Source organism: Pristis pectinata, chromosome 6, assembly GCF_009764475.1.
Source record: "Pristis pectinata isolate sPriPec2 chromosome 6, sPriPec2.1.pri, whole genome shotgun sequence".
NCBI classification, from domain to species: domain Eukaryota; kingdom Metazoa; phylum Chordata; class Chondrichthyes; order Rhinopristiformes; family Pristidae; genus Pristis; species Pristis pectinata.
The window spans coordinates 111,826,746-111,851,448 of NC_067410.1; the positions used below are offsets into that span (position 1 = coordinate 111,826,746).

General features: G+C 48.8%; 1 protein-coding gene across 6 annotated transcripts in view; it reads left to right on the plus strand.

Annotated features, from left to right (window-relative positions):
- LOC127571989 (phospholipase D1-like) overlaps positions 1-24,703 on the plus strand; it is a 168,484-nt gene that overhangs the window by 18,432 nt on the left and 125,349 nt on the right. For 2 of the 6 annotated variants that reach the window (XM_052018782.1, XM_052018787.1), the window contains exon 1: positions 13,656-13,869. The exons of 1 other annotated variant lie outside the window; for it this stretch is intronic. The gene's annotated coding sequence lies outside the window, so the exon portion shown is untranslated. Of the gene's footprint in view, positions 1-3,270; positions 3,459-5,470; positions 5,552-13,653; positions 13,870-24,703 lie in introns of those variants that run through there. 3 more of the 6 variants (XM_052018783.1, XM_052018786.1, XM_052018788.1) reach the window with 3 other exon arrangements.

A 24,703-nucleotide genomic window follows, 5' to 3' on the forward strand; every position in this document is an offset into this window, starting at 1 on the left:
TAAACTTTCCCCCTCTCGCCTTAAACCTCTGCACTGTAGTATTTGACATTTCCACTGTGGGGAAAAGTCTCTATCTACCCTGTCTCTGCCTCTCATAACTTATATCCACAATCCCCTGGGATAGTGAGGACCCAGGAACACCAGCAAGAACCTTCAATGCTCTTCCGCATCTGAGCTCGCAAAGGATCCCAGCTCAGCACAGTGGCACAGCAGAAAGTGCTGCCGCCTCATAGCTCCAAAGACCTGGCTTCGAACCCCACCTCTGGTGCTGTCTGCGTGGCATTTGCACGTTTCTCCCCATGACCGTGTGGGCTTCCCCCGGGTGCTCCGATTTCCTCCCACATCCCTAAAATGTGCGGGTTGGGGGGGTTAATTTGCCACTGTAAATTGCCCCCAGTGTGTGGGTGAGGGATAGGAAAATCAGGGGGACCTGATGGGAGAGGAAATATTGCAGGGAAGTGAATGGGGAAATGGGATCAATGGGATTCCCCTGAGGGGTTGCATAGACTGAATGGCATGAATGGCCTCCTTCTACATCAGAAAACCTTAAGTCTAGGAGCGTTGTCTCCAAACTGGGAGGTATCAGGATTGACGATGAAAACCAGATCAAAGAGCCAGCTTCCAAGAGTAGCGTAAAGGAAGAGGGAGATGCAAAGTGACCAATGTTGTTCCTTTGTTCAATGAAGGAAGGAAGGGTAACATAGAACATTACAGGAGAGCCAGGTCAAAATGTGGGGGGGGGGGGGTTGGGGGGTGTGTGGAATTACTAGCATCTATCGTATAAGATGGACTCTTGACCTCACAGTCTACCTCGTTATGGCCCTTGCACCTTATTGTCTGCCTGCACTGCACTTTCTCTGTAACTGTAACACTTTATTCTGCATTCTGTTATTGTTTTACCTTGTACTACCGCAGTGCACTGTGTGATGAAATGATCTGTATGGATGGCATGCAAAACACTTTCTCACTGTACCTCGGTACATGTGACAGTAATAAAGCAATTTACCAAACATTACAGTTTACTTAGAAAATCATGATATGATTGGCAGAGCCAATGTAATATATTCGAGTTTTCTTTTGGTTAAATATTGGTTGAATTGGTCTACTTCCTCAGGAGGCTAAGGAAATTCGGCATGTCCCTGTTAACCCTCACCAATTTTTATCGATGCACCATAGAAAGTATCCTATCCGGATGCATCACGGCTTGGTACGGCAACTGCTCTGCCCGGGACCGCAAGAAACTGCAGAGAGTTGTGGACACAGCTCAGGACATCACAGAAACCAGCCTCCCCTCCATGGACTCTGTCTACACTTCTCGCTGCCTCGGTAAAGCAGCCAACATAATCAGACCCCTCCCCCCTCCCAACATTCTCTCCTCTCTCCCTGCCCAAAAACCTGAAAGTACATACTACCAGGCTCAAGGACAGCTTCTATCCCACTGTTATAAGACTATTGAATGGTCCCCTAGTACGATAAGGTGGACTCTTGACCTCACAATCTACCCCGTTATGGCCTTGCACCTTATTGTCTGCCTGCACTGCACTTCCTCTGTAACTGTAACACTTTATTCTGCATTCTGTTAATGTCTTACCTTGTACTTCCTCAATACACTGTGTAATGAAATGATCTGTATGGATGGCATGCAAAACAAAGTTTATCTCTGTACCTCGGTACATGTGACAGTCATAAACCAATTTACCAATTTGCGAAGGTGGATAAGGATGTCATGCACCTGGATTTTCATAAGGCTTTTGGTAAGGTGCCACAAAGTTTGTCTTAGTACAGGTTTAGGGATGGTGGGGTTGGCGGTTATATATTAATGTAGAGTAAGGGTTGAGACAGGGTTGGAGCAAAGAATATATGAGTAGGAATAGAAAGATGTGTGTGATAGAGTGGTGCAAGGTCATTTGGGTGGGAAGCCTTGCTGAAGGAACAAAGTTTGAGGGAACTGTGAATGCAGGGAGTGGACAAGGGAGGGGGCAGCATAACTAACTGTCGCACGTCTCTTATCGAAGGAAGGATATGTGTGTCCTAGACCAGACGTAATCGAAGTTCTCTGGGCGGACTCAGGCTAGGAGAGCTGACCTTTGAGAAGACGTTGAGCACTGTGATCCTTATGTTTATAGGCTGGGAGATGTTTCCACATCGATCAAAGTCAAAGTCAGGGTCGAGTTTATTGTCATCTGCACAAGCCCACGTGTGCACAGGTGCCATGAAAATCTTACTTGCAGCAGCATCACAGGCACAGAGCATCAGATAAGCAGCATTCACAAGAAAAACATAAATGAAACAATCTTTTACAAGAAAGAACACAATTAGAGCAAAAAGAATGTTCCTTTTAGTAACCAGAACTGGGAGCCATCACTATAAGGTAGCCAGCAGGTCAGGCAGCATCTGTGAAGAGAGAAGTGGAGTGGCACAGTGGCACAGCAGGTAGAGCCACTGCCTCACAGCCCCAGCAGCCCGGCATTGAGCCCTACCGTGGACGCTGTCTGTGTGGAGTTTGCACGCTTTCCCTGTGACCATGTGGGCTTCCTCTCAGTGCTCTTGTTTCCTCCCGCATCCCAACGATGGTTGATGGGTTAATTGATCGCTGTAAGTTGTCCTTAGTGAGTGGGTGGGGGGTGGAACCTGGGGGAAGTTGATGGGAATGTGGAGAGGATAAAAATCGGATTGGTTCATGCTTTAATGTAGCTGGGTGCTTCATGGCCAGCATGGATATGATGGGCTGAAGGGCCTGTTCCTGTGCTGGACAACCCCCCATGACTCTTTGGCAACACTTCAGGTGGGTGATCTTCCATCAGAGCTGGGAAAAGTTGGAAAGTAAACGTCACTTCAAATTGCAGCGTGGGCAGGGGGTGGAGAGGGACGTCCGTGATAGGCCGGAGATCAGGAGAGACTGATACCAGTGGTGGCGTTGGCTGAGAGAGGGTGGGCAGCTGAACTGGCGGCTGGAGGTATAAGTGAAGGGAGACAGATGATGAAAGAGAGCAAGGGAGACAGACAGACAGACAGACAGACGGATAGATAGAGGGATAGGTAGATAGAGAGATAGATAGAGAGAAATCAATATAAAGAGGTAGATAAATAGATATAGAGATAGATGGAGAGACAGAGAGATAGATAGAGACAGATAGAGAGAGAGAGAGAGAGAGACAGAGAGAAAACATTTCAGCTGTCGGAAGTCTGGGGAAGAGAGTCGATAGGTCAGAGTTGAGTGACCAGAAGGTCAGGTTCAGCCTTGTGGACTGAACGCAGCTGCTCATGCAGAGTGGTTACCCAGTCTGTTTGGTTTCCCAGGTGTGGAGGAGATCACACTGTCAACGCCGAGTGCAGCACACTAAGTTGGAAGAAGTGCCAGTCAATCGCTGCTTCACCTGGAAGGACTGTTTGGGTCCTTGGATGGTGGGAACGGGAAAGGTGAAAGGGCAGGTGTTGCATCTCCTGTGGCTATAGAGGTAAAGCACCGTGAGACGGGGAGTGGTTGGTGGGGGTGAGAGCGCGAATTAGGGAGTCACAGAGGGAGAAATTCCTTCAGAACTGGTAATTGGCAGTTGGTGTATTTGGTCACATGAACCAAGATACAGTGAAAAGCTTTTGCTTGTGTGCCATCCAGACAGATCAATTCGTACATAAGTACGTCAAGGTAGTACAAAAGGAAAACAGAATGCAGAATGTAGTGTTACTGTTACAGTGAGAGTCCAGTGCAGCTAGACAAATAAAGTGCAAGGTCCACAACGACTGAGAGATCATAGTTCAAGAGGTCCATTCAAGAGTGTTGTAACAGCGGGATAGAAGCTGTCCTTGAGCCTGGTGGTACGTGCTTTCAGGCTTTTGTATCTTCTGCTCCACAGGAGGGGGGAGAAGAGGGAATGTCCGGGGTGGGTGTGCTCCCTGATTATGCCGGCTACTTTCCTGAGGCAGTGAAAAGTGTAGACAGAGTCCATGGAGGGGAGGCTGGTTTCTGTGATGTGATGGGCTGTGTCCACAACTCTCTGCAGTTTCTTGCGGTCCCGGGCAGAGCAGTTGCCGTACCAAGCCGTGATACATCTGGATAGGATGCTTTCTATGGTGCATCAGTGAAGGAGCGGAGGGGACATGTGCCTGGAGCTGGAACGGTGTTGAAGATGACAGAGGATGACCCCTTGAATGTTGAGGCTGGAGAGGTGGGAGGCGGGCAGCAGGTGGATGGGAGGGACTGAGAACAGAACAGGCAGGAACGGAGCAGGTGCATCTGAAAGCCCCATCGCCCGTAGTGTGGGGGAAACCACAACTGAAGGGAAAGGAAGTCATCCCGGACGTGCTTGTGTGGAAAGTGTTGTCATCAGTGCAGGTACTGACAGAGCGGGAGAGGCTGGATGAATGAAGTGAGGCCCTGCAGGAAACAGGGTGGGAGGAGGGGCCGCCGAGATAGTGAGGGACTCGGTGAGATACAACGGACACTGGTCGCTGGCCTATCGCCCCTGGGGATGGCGACAGAGAGAGGGAAGGGCAGGGTCAGACGTGGGCCAAGCAAAAGTGAAAGAAAAGTGAAAATAACACCAGTCAATCCAATTCAGCAGGAACTTGGTATTGGTATTGGTTTATTATTGTCACTTGTACCGAGGTACAGTGAAAAACTTGTCTTGTATACTGTCCGTACAGGTCAATTCATTACACAGTGCAGTTACATTGAGTTAGTACAAAGTGCATTGAGGTAGTACAGGTAAAAACAATAACAGTACAAAGTGGCACAGCTACAGAGAAAGTGCAGTGCAATAAGGTGCAAGGTCACAACAAGGTAGATCGTGAGGTCAGAGTCCATCTCAATGTATACGGGGACCGTTCAATAGTCTTATCACAGTGGGGTAGAAGCTGTCCTTAAGCCTGATGGTACGTGGCCTCAGGCTCCTGTATCTTCTACCTGATGGAAGAGGAGAGAAGAGAGAATGACCCGGGTGGGTGGGGTCTTTGATTATGCCGGCTGCTTCACCAAGGCAGCGAGAGGTAAAGACAAGAGTCCAAGGAGGGGAGGCTGGTTTCCGTGAGGCGCTGGGCTTCCCTCCACAGGGAGAAGGGTGAATGTGGAACTTGCTTCAGCAGAGAGGGCTCGAGGTGAGCAGCAGAGATGGGGTTTGAGGAAAAAGTGGGTAAATGCACAAGAGGGAAAAGGCAGGCAATTTCTGCAGAAGAATGCAGTGGGTGGAGGAGAGTATCACAGAGTCAGGCCCTTCAGCCCATCATGCTGAACATCTGGTACCCATCGACATCAGCTCCATTTACCAGCACCGTAGGATCTTGGGGTCCATGTCCATAGCTCACTGACAGTGACTGCACAGGTTGACAGGGCGGTAAAGAAGGCATGCGGCGTGCTTGCCTTTGTTAGTTGAGGCACTGAGTTCAAGAGTCAGGAAGTTACGCTGCAGCTTTATACAACTCTGGTTAGGCTGCACTTGAAGTATTGTGTGCAATTCCAGTCATCCCATTACAGGAAGGATGTGGAGGCTTTGGAGCGGGTGCAGAAGAGGTTCACCAGGATGCTGTCTGGATGAGAGGGCACGTGCTTTTAGAGGTTGGACAAACTTGTGTTGTTCTCTCTGGAGGGGCGGAGGCTGAGGGGAGACCTGATAGAGGTTTATAAGATTACGAGAGGCATAGACAGAGTAGACAGCTGGTATCTTTTTCCCAGAGTTTAAATGTCTAATACGGGAGGACATGTTTTTGGGTGAAAGGGGGTAAGTTCGAAGGAGATGTGTGGGGCAAATTTTTTACACAGAGAGTAGTGGGTGCCTGGAATGTGCTGCCAGGGGTGGTGGTGGAGGCAGATACGATAGAGGTGCTTAAGAGGCTCTTAGATAGACACATGAATGCGCAGAGAATGGAGGGATATGGACACTTTGCAGACAGAAGGGATTAGTTTAGTTAGACATTTAATTACTAGTTTAATTAGTTTGGCACAAAAGGCCTGTTCCTGCGCTGTACTGTGCTATGTTCTATGTTCTTGTCCGTAGCCTTCTATACCTTGACAATTCAAGTGCTCGTCAATATATTTCTTAAATGTTGTGAGAGTCTCTGCCTCCACCACCCACTCAGGCAGTGTGTTCCTGATTCCATCAACCCCCCTCAGGGGGAAAAGAGTTCTCACATAAGAAATGGGAGCATGAGTAGGCCCATCGAGTCTGATCCACCATTCAATAAGGTCATGGCTGATCTGTCCATGGATTTTCCCAATAACCCTTAATTCTCCTACTTTGCAAAAATCTATCCAACTGTGTCTTAAATATATTTAATGAAGTAACCTCACTGCTTCCCTGGGCAGAGAATTCCACAGATTCACTACTCTCTAAGAAAAGCAGTTCCTCCGCATCTCCATCCTAAATCTATTCCCCCACATCTTGAGGCTATGTCCCCTGGTTCTGGTCTCACCTACCAGTCTCACCTACTATAACTTCCGCCACTTCTTTCAGTACCCTGGGATACATCCCATCGGGACCAGGGGACCTTTAGGCCCACTAGTGTGCTCATCACTATCTCTTTAGAGACAGCAAATGTATCGAGGTCCTCACCTCCCATCGCATCCGTAACATCTCTCTTTGGCATGCTTCCTCAGATTCCCTCTCCAGCAGAGTCTTTGTTGCTCCAGATTCCAGCATCTGTGGTCTCTATTCCTCCCATAGATTCTGCTCGACCCACTGAGCTTGTCGCCCCTGGCTTGTCACCTTAAGTCTATACTCTCCAGTCTTAAACACACCTGTAGTGCAGAAATGTTTCTTACCTTCTACTCTATCTATGCCTCTCATAATTTTACATACCTCTGTTAGATCATCTCATGGGCTCCTCTTCTCCAAGAAAAGCAAACCCAATCTATCCAGTTTATAGTTTCACGTTGATGTTGATAATTGGTTTACTATTGTCACCTGTACCGAGATACAGCGAAAAACTTTTGTTTGCGTGCCATCCAGACAGGTCATTCCATACATCGAGGGAGTACCACAGGAAAACAGAATTCAGAATATAGTTACCCAGTTCGCAGGCACTGTGAGCCGCAGGGATCTGGGTTGGGGAAATGTAGATGGACAACTATCTCCACCTCATGGACATGAGGTCTTCCCTCAAAGCTATTGGCCAACTGGAGCTCCCTCAGTGGGAGCGGGGCGGCCACGCAGTCGAAGAACTTTTCTTCAGCCTTCTTTTCATCCTTGGCCAAAACTCGTCTTACCCCATGGTGGGGAGTGATCCCTGCGGAGGTGGGGCCCATGGTTTATCTGTTCACCACAGGACTGGACGATGTTGGCCGACAGTCTCATTCAGTGCTTCTTCCCTATCTTATCACTTCACTCTCACCACCAATGTAAACTCACCCAAAATCTCTGGAAGTAAACAGCTGTCTCAATGCAAGTATTGGTATTGGTATTGGTTTATTATTGTCACTTGTACCGAGGTACGGTGAAAAGCTTGTCTTACAAACCGATCGTACAGGTCAATTCATTACACAGTGCTGTTACCAGTGAGCTTGATGTAAAAGGCAGATGAATTTGGGAGGCACACAATGGATCAGACAGCATCCCTGGACTGGGTTCTACAGTCATATAGAGTCATACAGCACAGAAATAGGCCCTTTGCCCCAACCAGTCCATGCCCACCAAGATGTCCATCTCACCTAGTCCCATTTTCCTGCATTTGGCCCATATCCCTCTAAACCTTTCCTATCCATGTACCTGTCCAAATGTCTTTCAAACATTGTTAATGTACCTGCCTCAACCACTTCCTCTGGCAGATTGTTCCATATACCCACCACCCTCTCTGTGAAGAAGTTTCCCCTCAGGTCCCTTTTAAATCCTTCCCCTCTCACTTTAAACCAATGCAATCTGGTTCTTGATTCCCCTTCCCTGAGATAATAGACTGCATTTGCACTATCGATGCCCCTCGTGATTTTATACACCTCGATGAGGTCAGGTTAATATTGCTGGTCTGATGACAGGTTATGGATCTGTTTCCCACTCCATGCATGCTGCCCGACCTGCCGAGTGTTCGTGCCTTTGCAGTATTTTGTTTTTGGGAAGTGATCTTGAAGCTTATTTGGTTTATTGCCGCCTCACTAGTGGGGAAGATCTACCCTGGTTAAGATAAGATAAGATAAGATATCTTTATTAGACACATGTACATCAAAACACACAGTGAAATGTATCTTTTGCGTAGAGTGCTCTGGGGGTAATCCCACAAGTGTCGCCACGCCTCTGGTGCCAAAATAGCATGCCCACAACTTCCTAACCCGTACGTCTTTGGAATGTGGGAGGAAACCGGAGCACCCGGAGGAAACCCATGCAGATATAGAGAGAATGTACAAACTCCTTACAGGCAGTGGCCAGAATTGAACCCGGTCGCTGGATGAGGGGGGGAATCTCATTGAAACCTTCTGAATATCGAAAGGCCTGGATAGAATGGACGTGGAGAGAATGTTTCCAGTAGTGGGAGAGTCTAGGACCAGAGGGCACAGCCTCAGAATAGAAGGACGTCCCTTTAGAACTGAGATGAGGAGGAATTTCTTCAGCCAGAGGGAGGTGAATCTGTGGAATTTGTTGCCACAGATGGCTGTGGAGGCCAAGTCATTGGATGTATTTAAAGTGGAGTTGTTCAGTTCTTGACTAGTAAGGTTACAGGGAGAAGGCAGGAGAATGGGGCTGAGGGGGAAAAATAAATCAGCCATGATCGAATGGCAGAGCAGACTCAATGGGCCGAATGGCTTATGGCCTTATGGTGGTGGAGGCAGGTACATTGGTCAAATTCAAGAGATTACTAGATAAGCATATGGAGGAATTTCAAATAGAGGGATATTTGGGAGGAAGGGGTTAGATAGTCTTAGGCGAGATTTAAAGGTCGGCACAACATTGTGGGCTGAAGGGCCTGTATTGTGCTGTACTGTTCTATGTTCTATGTTAATAACCACTGCACCACCCACAGAAGTAAGCTCACCCTCTCAAGGCAGGTAGAGATGGGCAGGTAGATGGGGGAGCGGTGACCAGTGACCATAATTCTATTAGTTTTAAAATAGTTATGGAAAAGGATAGGACTGGTCCACCAGTTAAAATCCTAAATCGGGGCAAGGCCAAGTTTGACGGTATTAGGCAAGAGATTGATTGGGGAAGGCTGTTTGCAGGTAAAGAGATGTTTAGCATGTGGGAGGCTTTTAAAAGTGAGATAGTGAGAGCTCAGGGTCAGCGTGTTCCTGTTACAGTGAAAGGCAAGGCTGGCAGGAGAAGGAAACCTTAGATGACGTGGGAGATTGAGGCTCTGGTCAAGGAAAAGGAGGACGACTGGGTCAGGTACAGGCACCTGCGATCAAGCGATTCCCTTGAGGAGTAAAGAGGGTGTAGGAGCACACTTGAGGGGGAAGTCAGGAGGGCAAAAGGGGGACATGAGATGTTCCTGGCAGATGAGGCAACAGAAAATCTAAAGAGATTCTCGAGGTATGTTAAGGGCAAATGAGAGAATAAGGACCCTTAAAGATCAATGATGTCGTCTCTGTGTGGAGCCAGGGGAGATGGGTGAGGTTCTTAACGAACATTTCTCATCTGTATTCACCATGGAGAAAGATGTGGGTGTTAGGGAGCTTGGGGAAGTTAATCATGATCTCTTGAAGAAAGTCCACATTACAGAAGAGGAGGTGCTGGAGGGCTTTTAAAATGCATAAAGGTTGATAATTCCCCGGGACCTGATCAAGTGTTTCCAGGACGTTGTGGGAAGCTGGGAAAGAAATTGCAGGGCCCTTAGTGCAGATATTTGTATCATGGAGGCCTGGGGAATGGCTAACGTTGTGGATTTATTTAAGAAAGTCTGCGAGGACAAGCCAGGGAACTGTTATAGTTCTGCACAACATGGTGGGCCGAAGGGCCTGTACTGTGCGGTACTCCTCAATGTTCTATGTTCTAACTATAGGCTGGTGAGCCTAACATCAGTGGTGGGTAAGTCACTGGGGGGGATTCTGAGAGGCAGGGTCTGCCTGCATTTGGAAAGGCAAGGACTGATTGGGGATGGTCAGCATGGCGTTGTGCGTGGGAAGTTGGTTGAGTTTTTTGAAGAGGTGACGAAGAGGACCATTAAGGGCAGTGGGGCAGACATTGTCACCGTACTGCGGCTGCCAAACAACAAATTTCACGTCATCTAAGTCAGTGATAATAAATCTGATTCTGATTCTGAACGTCTGCATGGACTTTAGCAAGGCCTTGGATGTGGCTGGCTGGTCCAGAAGGTGAGATCCCATGGGATCCAGGGCGAGCTCGCCAGGTGGATACAAAACTAGCTTGATCGTAGGAGACTTTTGGTGGTGGTGGTGGGATGTTTTCAGACTGGAGACCTGTGGCCAGCGGTGTGCTGCAGGGATCCGTGCTGGGTCCCCTGTTGTATTGGTATTGGTTTATTATTGTCACCTGTACTGAGGTACAGTGAAAAACTTGTCTTGCAGACCGTTCATACAGGTCAATTCATTACACAGTGCAGATACATTGAGTTAGTACAGAGTCCACTAAGGTTGTACAGGGTAAAAACAGTAACAGAATAGAGAGTAAAGTGTCACAGCTACAGAGAAGTGCATTGCAGGTAGACAATAAGGTGCAAGGTCATAACAAGGTAGATTGTGAGGTCAAGAGTCCATCTCATCGTATAAGGGAACTGTTCAAAAGTCTTATATCCGTGGGATAGAAGCTGTTCTTGAGCCTGGTGGTACGTGCCCTCAGGCTCCTGTTATCTTCTGCCTGATGGGAGAGGAGAGAAAAGAGAATGTTCTGGGTGGGTGGGGTCTTTGATTATGCCGGCTGCTTCACCAAGACAGCGAGAGGTAAAGACAGTCCATGGAGGGGAGGCTGGTTTCCATGACAACTCTCTGCAGTATCTTGCGGTCCTGTTCATCATTTACTCTAACGATTTGGATGAGAATGTCGGTGGCATGGTCAGTAAGTTTGCAGATGACCCTGCAATTGGTGGTATAGTGGACGGTGAAGAAGGTCACCTCAGATTACAACGGGAATTTGATCAACTGGCTCAGTGGGCCAAGGAACAGCAGATGGAGTTTAATTCAGATAAACGTGAGGTGTTACATTTTGGTAACACAAACCAGGGCAGGACTTACACAGTAATTAGTAGGGCCCTGGTGAGTGTTACAGAATGGAGAGATCTAGAGTGTTGTAGAACTGAGAGACCTAGGTACACAGTTCCTTGATAGTGGTGACACAGGTAGACAGGGGGTGAAGAGGGTGTTTGGCACGTTGACCTTTATCAGTCAGGATACTGAGTACAGGAGTTGGGGCATCATGTTACAGCTGTACAGGCCATTGGTAAGGCCACATTTGGAGCACTGCGTACAGTTCTGGTCGCCCTGCTGTAGGAAGGCTGTCATTAAACTGGAAAGGGTGCAAAAAAATTTACGAAGATGTTACTGGGACTGGAGGTTTTTGAGTTATAAGGAGAGATTGGATAGACACCCGAAACTGCAGATGCTGGAATCTGGAGAAGAGTTTCCACACGAAATGTCGACAATTCCTTTCCTCCCACAGATGCTGCTCGACCTGCTGAGTCCCTCCAGCAGATTGTTAGATGGACTGGGATTATTTACCCTGGAGCAAAGGAGGCTGAGGGGTGATCTTATAGAGGTTTATAAAACCAAGAGGGGCAGAGATAAGGTGAATGGTGACAGTCTTTTCCCCAGGGCTGGGGGCATCTAAAGTTAGATGGCACAGGTTTAAAGTGAGAGGGGAAAGATTTAAAGGGGACCTGAGGGACATCTTTTTCTCGGAGAGGGTGGTCCGTATGTTGAATAAGCTGCCTGAGGAAGTGGTTGAGGCAGGTACATTTACAACTTTTAAAAGACACTTGGACAGGTACATCGACTGGAAAGGTTTAGAGGGATGTGGGCCAAACGCAGGCAGAGGGAACTCATTTAGGCAGCATGGTTGGCATGGATTAGTCGGGCCGAAGGGCCTGTTTTCATGCTGTACGACTATCCAGTTTGGAAGGAAATTTAGAAGATCAGATTATGATTTAAATGGTGAGAGATTGCAGCATGCTGTTGTGCAGAGGGACTTGGGAGTGCTTGTGCATGAATCGCAAAGGGTTGGTTTGCAGGTGCAACAGGTTATCAAGAAGACAAATGGGATGTTGGCCTTTGCTAGAGAGATTGAATTTAAGAGCAGGGAGGTTATGCTGCAACTGTACAGGGTGCTGGTGAGGCCGCACCTGGAGTACTGCGTGCAGTTCTGGTCTCCTTACTTGAGGAAAGGTATACTGGCTTTGGAAGGGGTGTAAAGGAGGTTCACCAGGTTGATTCTGGAGATGAGGGGGTTAGCCTATGAGGAGAAGGTCACCTGGGATTATACTCACTGGAATTCAGAAGAATGAGAGGGGATCGTATAGAAACATATAAAATTATGAAAGGTTGTTTCCACTGGTAGGTGAGCCTTAAGATTCGGGGAATAGATTTAGGATGGAGATGCAGAGAAACTACTTTTCCCAGAAAGTAGTGAATCTGTGGAATTCTCCGCCCAGGGAAGCAGTGGAGGCTACCTCATTAAATATATTTAAGACACAGTTAGATTTTTGCATAGTAAGGGAATTAAGGGTTATGGGGAATGGTAAGGCACGGTAGTGTAGCGGTTAGCGTAACGCTTTACAGCTCCAGCGACAGGGGTTCAATTCCGGCCGCTGCCTGTAAGGAGTCTGTACATTCTCCCCGTGTCTGCCTGGGTTTCTTATGGGTGCTCCGGTTTCCTCCCACATTCCAAAGACGTATGGGTTAGGAAGTTGTGGACGTGCTATGTTGGCGCCAGAAGCGTGGCGACACTTGCGGGCTGCCCCCAGAACACTCTATGCAAAGATGCATTTCACTGTGTGTTTTGATCTACATGTGACAAAGATATGTTATCTTATAAAAAGAGGCAGGTAGGTGGAGCTGAGTCCACGGCCAGATCAGCCAAGATCTTATTGAATAGCGGAGCAGGCTCGATGGGCCAGATGGCCCACTCCTGCTCCTGTTTCTTATGTTGTTATGATCAAGGCTTTTAGAGAGTGTAGGGCTGGAGGTGGTTACAGAGATCGGACAGAGGGTGAGTGTTGGAAGGGAAGGGCTTGCAGAAGGGGAATAGACCATTAAGATGTTGTTGGACTGGGAGCCAATGGGTGGGAGTGTAGCTGAGGCCCGGGTTTAGCACAGTTTGAACCTGTGTCTCTGCATCTGTCTGAGAACCTGGCCTCTGGAGGGATTGCTCACTTTTTCAGCACACTCTCCGTCTGATGCACTGTGAAACATTGGCAACTTCCTGCTCTGGCTTCCTGCAGAACCAAACCTCCTCCCTCCAATGGAGGGCAGTGTTACTTCATCCCTTCCCACACAAAGTTGGCCAATTTGTGCAGTTGTCCCAGAAGTTTTTAACACAGAAAATAAACGTCTTTCTTTCAACCACAGCCGTGAATGTAATTGTAAAATGGACCAACTACGTGGCTCCCTGCACCCTTTCTGCCTGCTTTACACTGACAAAGTTCCTCGAGGTTGAACTATTATTCATGGGACAACCCCGATTATAACTCTGTCTGGAAAGCTCGTCTGAAACGGAAGCACGACGGGCGTAGAGATGGGCTGGCGGAGAGAGCGAGAGGAGCTGGAGCGATTGGTGTTGGGTTTGAAATGGGAGGGACCACAGAGAGAACATGCCTCTTCGGGGAGTTACCCCGGGGAGGTGACAGTTGGGTTGGACTGCTGCAGGAGCAGTCTGCGGATGAGTTGGGAGCTACCTCAAGTCATTTCGCTGTGGGGACTGGATTGCAACGGGACCCCCTTGTTATTACCGACTGTCTGAAACTGGTGCGTTCAACATGCAGTGGAGGGTTACCTCGCTACCCCAGGTTAGTTTCTCTCGTTCTTTCTGCACCTCTCCCTCTCTTGTGTACCTTGACCCGGGGTGCCACAATATTCACAGCGGTCCATGGGGAAGCTGTGCAGCCGAGACACCGCTGCCGGCGGATGACCACTCTTGTGTCCTGCTCACCCCCTCTCTCCCCTGATCCCAAGCAAAGACTCCACAAAGTGGGGGAAAACGTGGCGTTATTCATTCTGGGAAGAAAAAAATAAGGGGGGGATATATTTAAATAATGTGGAGGCTTTGGAGAGGGGGCAGGAGAGGTTCACCAGGATGCTGCCTGGTTTAGAGGGTATGAGCTATAAGGAGAGGTTGGACAAACTTGGGTTGTTTTCTCTGGAGCGGCAGAGGCTGAGGGGGAGGCAGAGACCTGATAGAAGTTTATAAAATTATGAGAGGCACAGACAGTAAGAATCATTTTTCCCCCAGGCTAGAAATGGCAAGTACTATCTGTTTAAGTTGAGAGGGGGAAAGTCTAAAGGAGATGTGTGGGTAAATTTTTTTTTACACAGAGGGCGGTGGGTGCCTGGGACGGGCTGCCAGGGGTGGTGGTGGAGGCAGATATGATAGAGGCGTTGAAGAGGCTGTTAGATGGACCCATGAATGTGCAGGGAACAGAGGGATATGGATCATGCGCAGGCAGAAGGGATTTAATTTAGTTTGGGGTTGTGTTCGGCACAGACGTGGTGGGCCAAAGGGCCTGTTCTTGTGCTGTTCTGTGTTCTCTACCCCCCAGTCAGAGAAACATCCTCTCAGCGCCCACCCTTATTTGCTTCCCCCCCCCCCCCCCCCCCCCCCCACTGAACCTTTCAAGTGTCAATAGGATCACTTCTCACAGTGGTTTGGTTAAGTTTTGGGTCTCCTTCGTTGGCCGTGCCTTCACCTGCCTGAGCCCCAAGCTCTGCAGTTCCCTCCCTTGCCGTCAGTTCTGTGAGAGTGACCTCCCGGTCGAGCCTTTGGTGATGCGTCAGGCTTTACAGAGCTTTGGCAACTTTGCATCTGGAGTACCATGTGCGGTTTTGGCATGGTTAGGTGAGGAAGGATACGCTCAGCTACTTGCCATTCAGCCATGCTGGCTCCCAGGGGAACAATCCTGGCAGTCCCATTCCCCCCCTCCTTATTTCCCTGTACCCATATTCAATCTTTTTCTCTCTCTCACAAACATGCCCGTCAACTCCCCTTTGGCCTTTCACCCACACTAGGGGTAGCCTCCAGCAACCAGGAGGTCACTGGGATGTGGGAGGACGTTGAAGAATCTGGGGGAAGCCCACGCAGTTGCAGGGAGAAGGTACAAACTCCACACGGGCAGGCAGACACGTGCCAAGAATTTGTTGCCTTAGGCTAGAGATCCTGCAACGAGGTCTGACAATGAGTGGTTGGCCACTCAGGACTGGAAAGAGGAGTCAGACAGTCAGCCAGCATGGAAGCAGGGCCCTGCAGCCCATTGGTCCCTGCTGACCAGCAAGAACCCATTTACGAGAGGAATTCCTTTGCTGGAAGGATTGCGATTCTTTGCAGCTTCCTCTTCCACAGGTCCTTGGAGGCTCAGATGCTGGATTTGGGGGGGAATCCAGGGACTGAGTGGCCTACTTCTGCTGTGAGTTATTGTGTTCTTTTCCATTCTGCTACTCCTGCCCTTGTCCATTTGGACACATGTGCATCTCGGGAACTGTGTCCTGTGACACATTCCCACAGCCAATGCAGCACATGTTAAATACAGAGCAAAGCTCCCTCTCTACACCGTCCCATCACACACTCCCGGGGTCAGACACAGAGCGAAGCTCCCTCCACACTGTCCCATCACACACTCCCGGGGTCAGACACAGAGTGAAACTCCCTCCACACAGTCCCATCACACACTCCCAGGACAGGTGTATATTAGGTGTTCAGGCTAGATACAGAGTGGGGCCTCTGGTTCTGTTCTTCCCCTCCAGTGAAAACATTCCCTCTGAGCCCACCATCAAAACCCTTCCTCGTTTGACCCAGTCTGTTCAACGTCTCCTGAAGCACTGCCCTGAGCCTTTCTTGTATCGTCCTTGTAAAGCAAGTCTGCATCCCCTCCAGATCCACCATGTCCTGTTTGTGTTACATGATGAGCAGGACTGTAGTCTCAGTGTGGTTTAACCAAAACTTCCAACTGCACCTCACACCTGACTTGAAATAAACCCCAGTGCATGGTTTGCCTTTTAACAGCCTCACTAACTCTCCACTGGTGTTTTCGAGCTTGGTGCTCCCTTTCCTCATCCATCCCTCCCATACTTGCACCTTCCAAGGAATGTGACCTCCCTGTTCCTCCTGTTTTGTATTGGGGTGGGCAGCCCGGAGAGGGAGGAAGGTGACCAGGGGCAGGGTGTAGGGTGGTAAATGTGAATGTGAGAGGAATATCTGCTTGGGGGGGTGGGGTGGGACCTTGTGTATGTTGCTTCATTAGTGTGACGTTGTGCCATGAATTCGTGAAGAGGTATCAGACTGGATTTCAAAGTCTTTGCTCCCACATCAGTGGCAAACCTGAGGTGGAGCACTTGTTGCTTCAAGCATCAGGAACTGTTCGAACTGATCAATCGAGGCTGACCCCCATTCTTTTATGATGCAGTTGATCATTTCATTAACCCCAGCAGTGGTTGTAGAGAGTGAATCTATTGGACTGGTAGATGTTTGGGTTTCCAGAGGGGGAAAAAAAAACACCTTAAAAGGTTTATTTCATTGAAATAAGAATATTGGAAAGGTTGAAATGAAAGGGTGTTTTTTGGTAACTTCTTGGCTAGTGTCCAATGTTCTTGCTTGGGCCTCATGAGGCAGGACCTTGATTATAAAGGTTTTCACTCTTTTGCGACGCATGCATTTCTCCGAAGCCACTGCCAGCCCTGGCACCCTTGGCTGTCTCTGCGCTGCTCTGATTACAAGCCCATCACCCCTCTCGGGTGTCCACCCCTTGGTAACTGGCAGCCATGCCTTCAGCAGCCCTGAGGCCTGACGTTGCCTCCTCGGCTTTTCCACCTCTCTCTCCTCCCAGACTGCCGGAAACTCTTGGACTGGACTTCCGATGGCCCGTCCAAGTGTCTACTTAAGTTTCTAAAACTTCTGTCGAGTACTAAGTTCAAGAACAGCTACTTCCCTTCAGCCATCTGGTTCACAAACCTAATCACTACAGTTTAGCAATGCTATAACCACTTTGATTACTTTACACTAAAATGGACTTCATTTTTATTTGTTCTTGTGAAAATTGTGTTTAATTTATATTTTTCTTGCGAATGCTGCTTATCTGATGCTCTGTGCCTGTGATGCTGCTGCAGGTTTTTCACTGCACCTGTGCACACATGGACTTGTGCACATGGCAATAAACCCGACCTTGACCTTTCACTGTATTAAGGGCACTATACAAATTCAGTTTTTGAAGTTGTACTTGTGAGCGGTCCCAAGATCCCCTCACTGGCACAGCCCCCTGGTTCTGCAGCTTTGTGTCTTAGCCGGTGGTACCTCCTCCAGTGTCTGAGCTGAGTTGTGGCAGACTGAGCAATGATACAGGGCTGGACAGGGAGGGGGGAGCATGGGGAGGAGGTGGGAGCATTGCAGAACAGAAACAAAACAAGAACTGCCTTTCGTAACCTCCCCTGTCCCAAAGCTGTTTGCAATCAGTGAAACGATTACTTACGAAAGATAGCGACCAAATTGTGGAGACACGGGACACTGCAGACGCTGGAATCTGGAGCAACACACACTCTGCTGGAGGAGCTCAGCGGGTCGAGCAGCATCTGCAGGGGGAGGGGGATGAATTGTCGACGTTTCAGGTCGAAACCCTGCATCGTTGACCCACTGAATACATCCAGAACATTGTTTGTAGCAACCAAATTACAGCCAGCAGATTATTGCAGTGATGTGGCTTGCAGAATAAATATTGATCTGGCAACGTATTTAGTACTGTAATGAATGAGGCCATTCAGCCCTGCAATCCCATCAGTCCCATTGCCCTCCCCTTTCCCCCTATACTACCAGGTGAAATCCCACTGAGGTTTGTGGCAATGGGATGGACGCATGCATTCGAGGTGAGGGGAGAGCCCATTTGTTCATCCGGAGGACAGAATGTCCCGGAGAGCAGCTCTCCCCCAGTAGTAAGAGAGCAAGGGAAGCAGATGGACAGAAAACCAAGCACGGTGAAGGGAAATTCTGACATTGAACAAAATACTAGATCTGCTGAGCAAGTCAGAGATAAAATTTCACATTGATGACTGACTGTAGTCCAAATGTGTTAGAACATTGAACGTCGAACAGTACAGCACTGGAACAGGCCCTTCAGCCCACAATGTTGTACCAAACTAATTAAACGCCTAACTAAACGAATCCCTTCTGCGTACACAATGTCCATATCCTTCCATTTCCCGCATGTCCATGTGCTTATCTAAGAGCATCTTAAACCCCTCTATCATATCTGCCTCCATCCCCACCCCTGGCAGCACATTCCAGGCACCCACTGCTCTCTGTGTAAAAGAAAAACTTACCCCACACATCTCCTTTCAACTCCTCCCTCCCTCCCTCCCCCCCCCCCCCCCCCCCCCCCCCCCCCCCCAAATGCACGCCCTCTGGGGTATCAGACATTTTGACCCTGGGACAAAGATACTGACTGTCTACTCTATCTATGCCTCTCATAAACCTCTATCAGGTCTCCCCTCAGCCTCCGTCGCTCCAGAGAAAACAACCCAAGTTACCCCGACCAAGTGCTACACCTGTCCCTACACCTCCTCCCTCACCAGCATTCAGGGCCCCAGACAGTCCTTCCAGGTGAGGCAGTGCTTCACCTGTGAATCCGAGGGGGTCATTTATTGCTCCCGGTGCGGCCTCCTCTACATCGGTGAGACCCGACGCAGATTGGGCGACTATTTCGTCGAGAACCTTTGCTCCATCTGCCGCAACAGCCAGGATCTCCCGGTGGCCGCCCACTTCAATTCCGCATCCCACTCCCACAGTGACACGTCTGTCTACGGCCTCCTCCACTGCCACGTTGAGGCCAGGCGCAGGTTGGAGGAACAACACCTCATTCCGCCTTGGGATTCTCCAACCTGACGGCCTTAACATTGATTTCTCCAACTTCCGATAACCCCACCCCTTCTCTTCTCTTTTTCTCCCTCTCCTCCCCCCCCCCCCGTCTTCCCTTATTCCTGTGGCTCCCTTCCCCCACCTTGATGAGCTGCCCATCTCCTGTCCTCCCCTCCCCCATAATGGATGGTTCCATGGTCCACTGCCCTCTCCTCCCGGATTCCTCCTTCAGCCCTTTGCCTCTTCTACCCATCACCTCTCAGCTCTTCACATCTCCCCCCCTCCCCCACCCACCTACCTCCCCGCCCCACCCCCTCACCTGGACTCGCCCCTCACCTGCCTGCGTGTGCTCCTCCCCATCCCCACCACCTTATTCTGGCTTCTGCCCTCTTCCTTTCCAGTCCTGATGAAGGGTCTCGGCCCAAAACGTCGACTGTTTATTTCCCTCCATGGATGCTGCCTGACCTGCTGAGTTCCTCCAGCACTTTTTGTGTGTTGCTCCAGATTCCAGCATCTACAGAATTTCTTGTGTGTCTGTGTTCAAGTATGTCCAGCCTCTCTTTATAGCACACACACTCTAATCCAAGCAGCATCCTCATGAACCTCTTCTGCACCCTCTCCAAAGCGTCCACATCCTTCCTGTAATGGGGCGAACAGAACTGAATGTAATACTCCAGATGTGGCCTAACCAGAATTTTATGAAGCTGCAACATAACTTCCCAACTCTCGAGCTCAGTGCCTTGACCAATAAAGGCAAGCATGCCATATGCCTTCTTTACCGCCCTGTGTAGCCACTTTCAGGGAACGATGGACCTGGACCCCAAGATCCCACTGTTCATCAACGCTGTTAAGCGTCTTGCCATTAACAGCTGTCCCTTTACAAGGTGCAACACTTCACATTTGGCCAGGTTGAACTCCATCTGCAGTTTCTCCGCCCATATCTGCAACTGATCTACATCCCGCTGTATTCTTTGCTGGTCTTCTACACTATCCACACCACCACCAATTTTCATCCCATCTTCAAACTTACTAACCCACCCATCTGCGTTTTCATCCAGGCCATTTATACACATCACAAACAGCAGAGGTCCCAGTACGGATCCCTGCAGAACACCACAAGTCACAGGCCTCCAGTCAGAATAAGTCCCATTGATACCCCCTGTCTTCTATGGGCAAGCCAGTTCTGTATCCAAACAGCCAAGTCACCGTGGATCCCATGCATCTCAATCTTCTGGGTGAGCCTCCCATGAGGGACCTTACTAAATGCCTTACTAAAATCCACGTAGACACCATCCACAGATCTACCTTCATCAATCACCCTCGTCACCTCCTCAAAAAAACTTAATCAAGTCAGTAAGACACAACTTACCCCACACAAAGCCATGCTGACTGGCCATGATTTTCCAAATGTTCATAAATAAGTCCTCTCCAGTAACTTTCCTACCATTGATGTGCGGTTCACTGGTCAAAAGTTTCCAGGATTATCCCTGTTTCCTTTCTTGAATAATGGTGTTGTTGAATCTGTGTCTTATAGAGAGGTGGGAATGGGTCTGTCACTGTATAACACTGGGGTACGGCACCGGGGGGGACGGGTCTGTCACTGTATAACACTGGGGTACAGTACCGGTGGGGGTAGGTCTGTCACTGTATAACACTGGGGTACAGTACCGGTGGGGACGGGTCTGTCACTGTATGTATACCACTGGGGTACAGTACTAGTGGGGACGGGTCTGTCGCTGTATAACACCGGGGTACAGTACCGGTGGGGAGAGGTCTGTTACTGTATAACACTGGGGTACAGTACCAGTGGGGACGGGTCAATCGCTGTATAACACCAGGGTACAGTACTAGTAGGGAGGAGACAATTTAGGAGTTAACTGCCAAATAATTTAAGAACAGATGGTAGGAGCTTATACAAATATATAAAAATAAATGTTGTGTTTAATGATATCCTAAGGCTGTAATAAGTATTTTTGAAATTGATGTTTATCTGAAACGATAAGCTGAACAAGCTTTGGAAGATGACTGGGTTATTGTGGTTAGTCAGCAAGCTCTTACCGAACTCTGGCACAACTTGCCTTGTTGGATGCATCAGCCTTTCAGGCACAGTAGCATAGTGGTTAGCATAATGCTTTATAGTGCCAGCGACCCGGGTTCAAATCTGGCCACTGTCTATAAGGAGTTTGTATGTTCTCCCTGTGTCTGCGTGGGTTTCCTCCGCGTGCTCTGGTTTCCTCCCACATTCCAAAGACGTACGGGTTAGGGAGTTGTGGGCATGCTGTGTTGGCGCCGGAAGCGTGGCGACACTTGCGGGCTGCCCCCCAAAATCACTATGCAAAAAGATGTACTTCACTGTGTTGCGATGTACATGTGACTAATAAAGATCTTATCTTATCTTATAAAACTGTAAAGGATATCTGAGGTGAGATTTTATCAGTACCTCTCACTCCTATAAATCAGGGAGATGTGGGAGTAGGAAATGGGAACTGACCCTGAAGCCTCATGGAATTTGGATCTGGTTACAGAATGACCCTCGTTGATCCTCACAGCATTCCTTCTGTCGAGTTCGCTGCTTCCTGTTCATGTTGCTCTTGCAGAGATACAAAATTCCAGCATCTCGATATGTTTTTAGCTTCACCAGGACGTTACAAAGTGCCTTGCAGCTGATGGAGAGTTTGTCTGCCCTCTTCATGTCAGAATGGAAAGCTGATATCCCAGAAAGTTAGCCCTGGATGCTGCCTGACCGTCAGAGTGTCTCCAGATCTTTCTGAGTTTATCTCAGATTTCCATCGACTGCATTTATTTAGCATTTTGATCACAAAAACAATACTGGGGGCTTGCTGTGTGTCACAGAAAGCGCCTCATTACTACAAATTGCAAGAAGTATTTCATGGACAGTGGAGGAGAGAGAGAGAGAGAAAATAGGGGAATCTGACGTCAGATACAAACAGGAACAAAATACAGTAGATGCTGGAAATCTGAAATAAAACAGGAAGCTCTGAAATGTTCCAAAACCTCAGAAGCAGCTGTGGAGAAAGAAACAAGAGTTAATAATTCAGGTCGGTGACATGAGACCACAGATGCTGGAATGTGGAGCAACACACAAGGCACTGGAGGAACTCAGCAGGTCAGGCAGCATCTGTGGAGGGAAGTGGACAGTCAATGTTTCTGGTCAAGACCCTTCATCTGGTACTGGTCCTGACCGTAGATGTCGAGGTCCTCTGTCGCTTTGTCTTGATGGTTCAGGTCAATGTCTTTTCATCAGAACAGGCCAGTCCTGAAACAAACAGGAAAGGCTGGCTATCTGAAGTTGTGGAATCCGTGTGGTGTGTTGCAGGTTGTAACCCACCTGTTGGAAAATGAGCTGCTGTTCCTTGAGCTTGTGTTGGACTTTGTTGGAGCAACCCCTTTCCCAGGGTCGGAATTTCTAATAATAGAGGGCATGCCTTTAATGTGAGAGGGGGAAAGTTCAAAGGAGATGTGCAGGGCAAGTTTTTTTTTTACACAGAGTGCGGTGGGTGCCTGGAATGGACTGCCAGGGTGGTGGTGGACGCAGAGATGACAGAGGCATTTAAAAGGCTCTTACAGGCATGTGAATGTGCAGAGAATGGAGGGATATGGACCATGTACAGGTAGAAGGGATTGGGAGTCATTAGTTTAATTCGTTCGGCACAACGTGGTGGGGCAAAGGCCCTGTTCCTGTGCGGTACTGTTCTGTGTAAAAGGGAGCTGTTAGAATTTTTCTTATTCGAATCTGATTGTTACATCATACCTATTGCTTGTCAACCCAGGCCTGGATGTTATCGGTGCTGTACTTGGAATGGGGGCTTTACTGTGCAAGGTGTTTTGAAAACAGTCACAGAGGTGACCCTAGGAATCCTTGAATGAACAATTAGATGCTGAAATGTGTTTTTCTAGATTGACAGATTAAGATGGACCGAAGTGTAGCAGTTAGCGTAACGCTATTACAGCGCCAGCGACCCGGGTTCAATTCCCGCTGCTGTCTGTAAGGAGTCTGTTCGTTCTCCCCGCGTCTGCGTGGGTTTCCTCCGGGTGCTCCGGTTTCCTCCCACATTCTAAAGACGTATGGGTTAGGAAGTTGTGGGCGTGCTATGTTGGCGCTGGAAGCGTGGCGACATTTGCGGGCTGCCCCCCAGAACACTGTACGCAAAAGATGCATTTCACTGTGCGTTTCGATGTACATGTGACTGATAAAGAGATCTTATCTTACATAGTTCCCTGAAAGTAACAGCACAGGTAGAAAAGGTGGTGAAGTTTGGCACACTTGCCTTCATCGGTCAGGACTTACAGTTCTGTGTCCTGACTGATGTTCTAATCTGGTCAGAACATATCAGACAGAGAGATCAGAGTGGGAATAGGATGGACAATTAAGGAGGTTTGGTGATTATATGTGAGGGACCAATGCTGCCAGGGCCACTGAGTAAAATTATTTTGCTCTTTTTCAAAACCGTGCCCTTGGACATTTTACACCCGAGGGGACAGATGTGGCTTTGGTTCAGCACCTCTCTTGGATGAACACAAGGTATGTGTGGACATAACACAGTTAGAGGGGATCTTCACCTTGAACCTGTTCTGCCATCAGTGAGATCCAATTGGCTGACAAACCTTCCCTGCCTTTTCCCAATGACTCATGATTCCTCCGTAGTCAAAAGATCCAGCAATCCCACCTTTCACCATCCTCTGTGACTGAATATTCACGGCACCTCTGGGAGAGAGAATTTCCAATGTTTTCCCGATCCTTTGAGCAAAGAAATTCGTCCTGGGCTCCATCCACTGTCCTCAGACCCACAACCCTGACCCACCTGTAGGGTGTGGCTCGACCCCAAGACCGTTACCTTGGAGATGAGACTGCCACCCTGCTAACAGTCAGATCATGTTCAAAATATTCAGCAGAAGTCATTACATTTGCAAATTAGTGACCAGAAAAAAACCTGAAAACTCCAGGGGAACCTTTATCTGCTGAACTGTGGTGAGTGTGTGTGGTGCAAATCCCTCAAGAAACATTAACGATTTGAAGAAGGAACTAAAGCAAATAGATTCATGTTAGTTGAAATTCGCAGCACGTGGGGGAGATGAGGGTCAGCGTGACAATATTGAATGACAGGACAGGCTTGACGGGCTGAGTGGCCTACTCCTCTTATTTTCTTGTGTTCTTAGAGTCATAGATTTATACATCACAGAAACAGGTCATTCGGCCCAACTCGTCCATGCCGACCAAGTTGCCCACCTAAGCTGGTCCCATTTACCTGCATTTGGCCCATATCCCTCTGAGCCTCTGTGCCAGAGGCAGGCACGGCAGTGTAGCAGTTAGCGTAACGCTATTACAGCGCCAGCAACCCGGGTTCAATTCCGGCCGCTGTCTGTAAGGAGTTTGTATGTTCTCCCCATGTGTCTGTGTGGGTTTCCTCCCACATTCCAAAGCATGCGGGTTAGGAAGTTGTGGGCGTGCTATGTTGGCGCCGGAAATATGGTGACACTTGCGGGCTGCCCCCAGAACACTCGACGCAAAAGATGCATTTCACTGTGTTTTCGATGTACATGTGACTGATGAAGAGATCTTATAAAAACCTTTCCTATCCGTGTGTCTTTTAAACATTGCAATTGTACCTGCCTCTACCACTTCCTCTGGCAGCTCGTTCCACACACCCACCGCCCTCTGTGTGGAAAACCTTGCCCCTGAGGTCCCCTGTAAATTATTGCCCTAGTTTTAGACTCCTACCCAGGGTAGAAGACTGTGGCCATTCACCTTATCAATGCCCCTCTGGGTT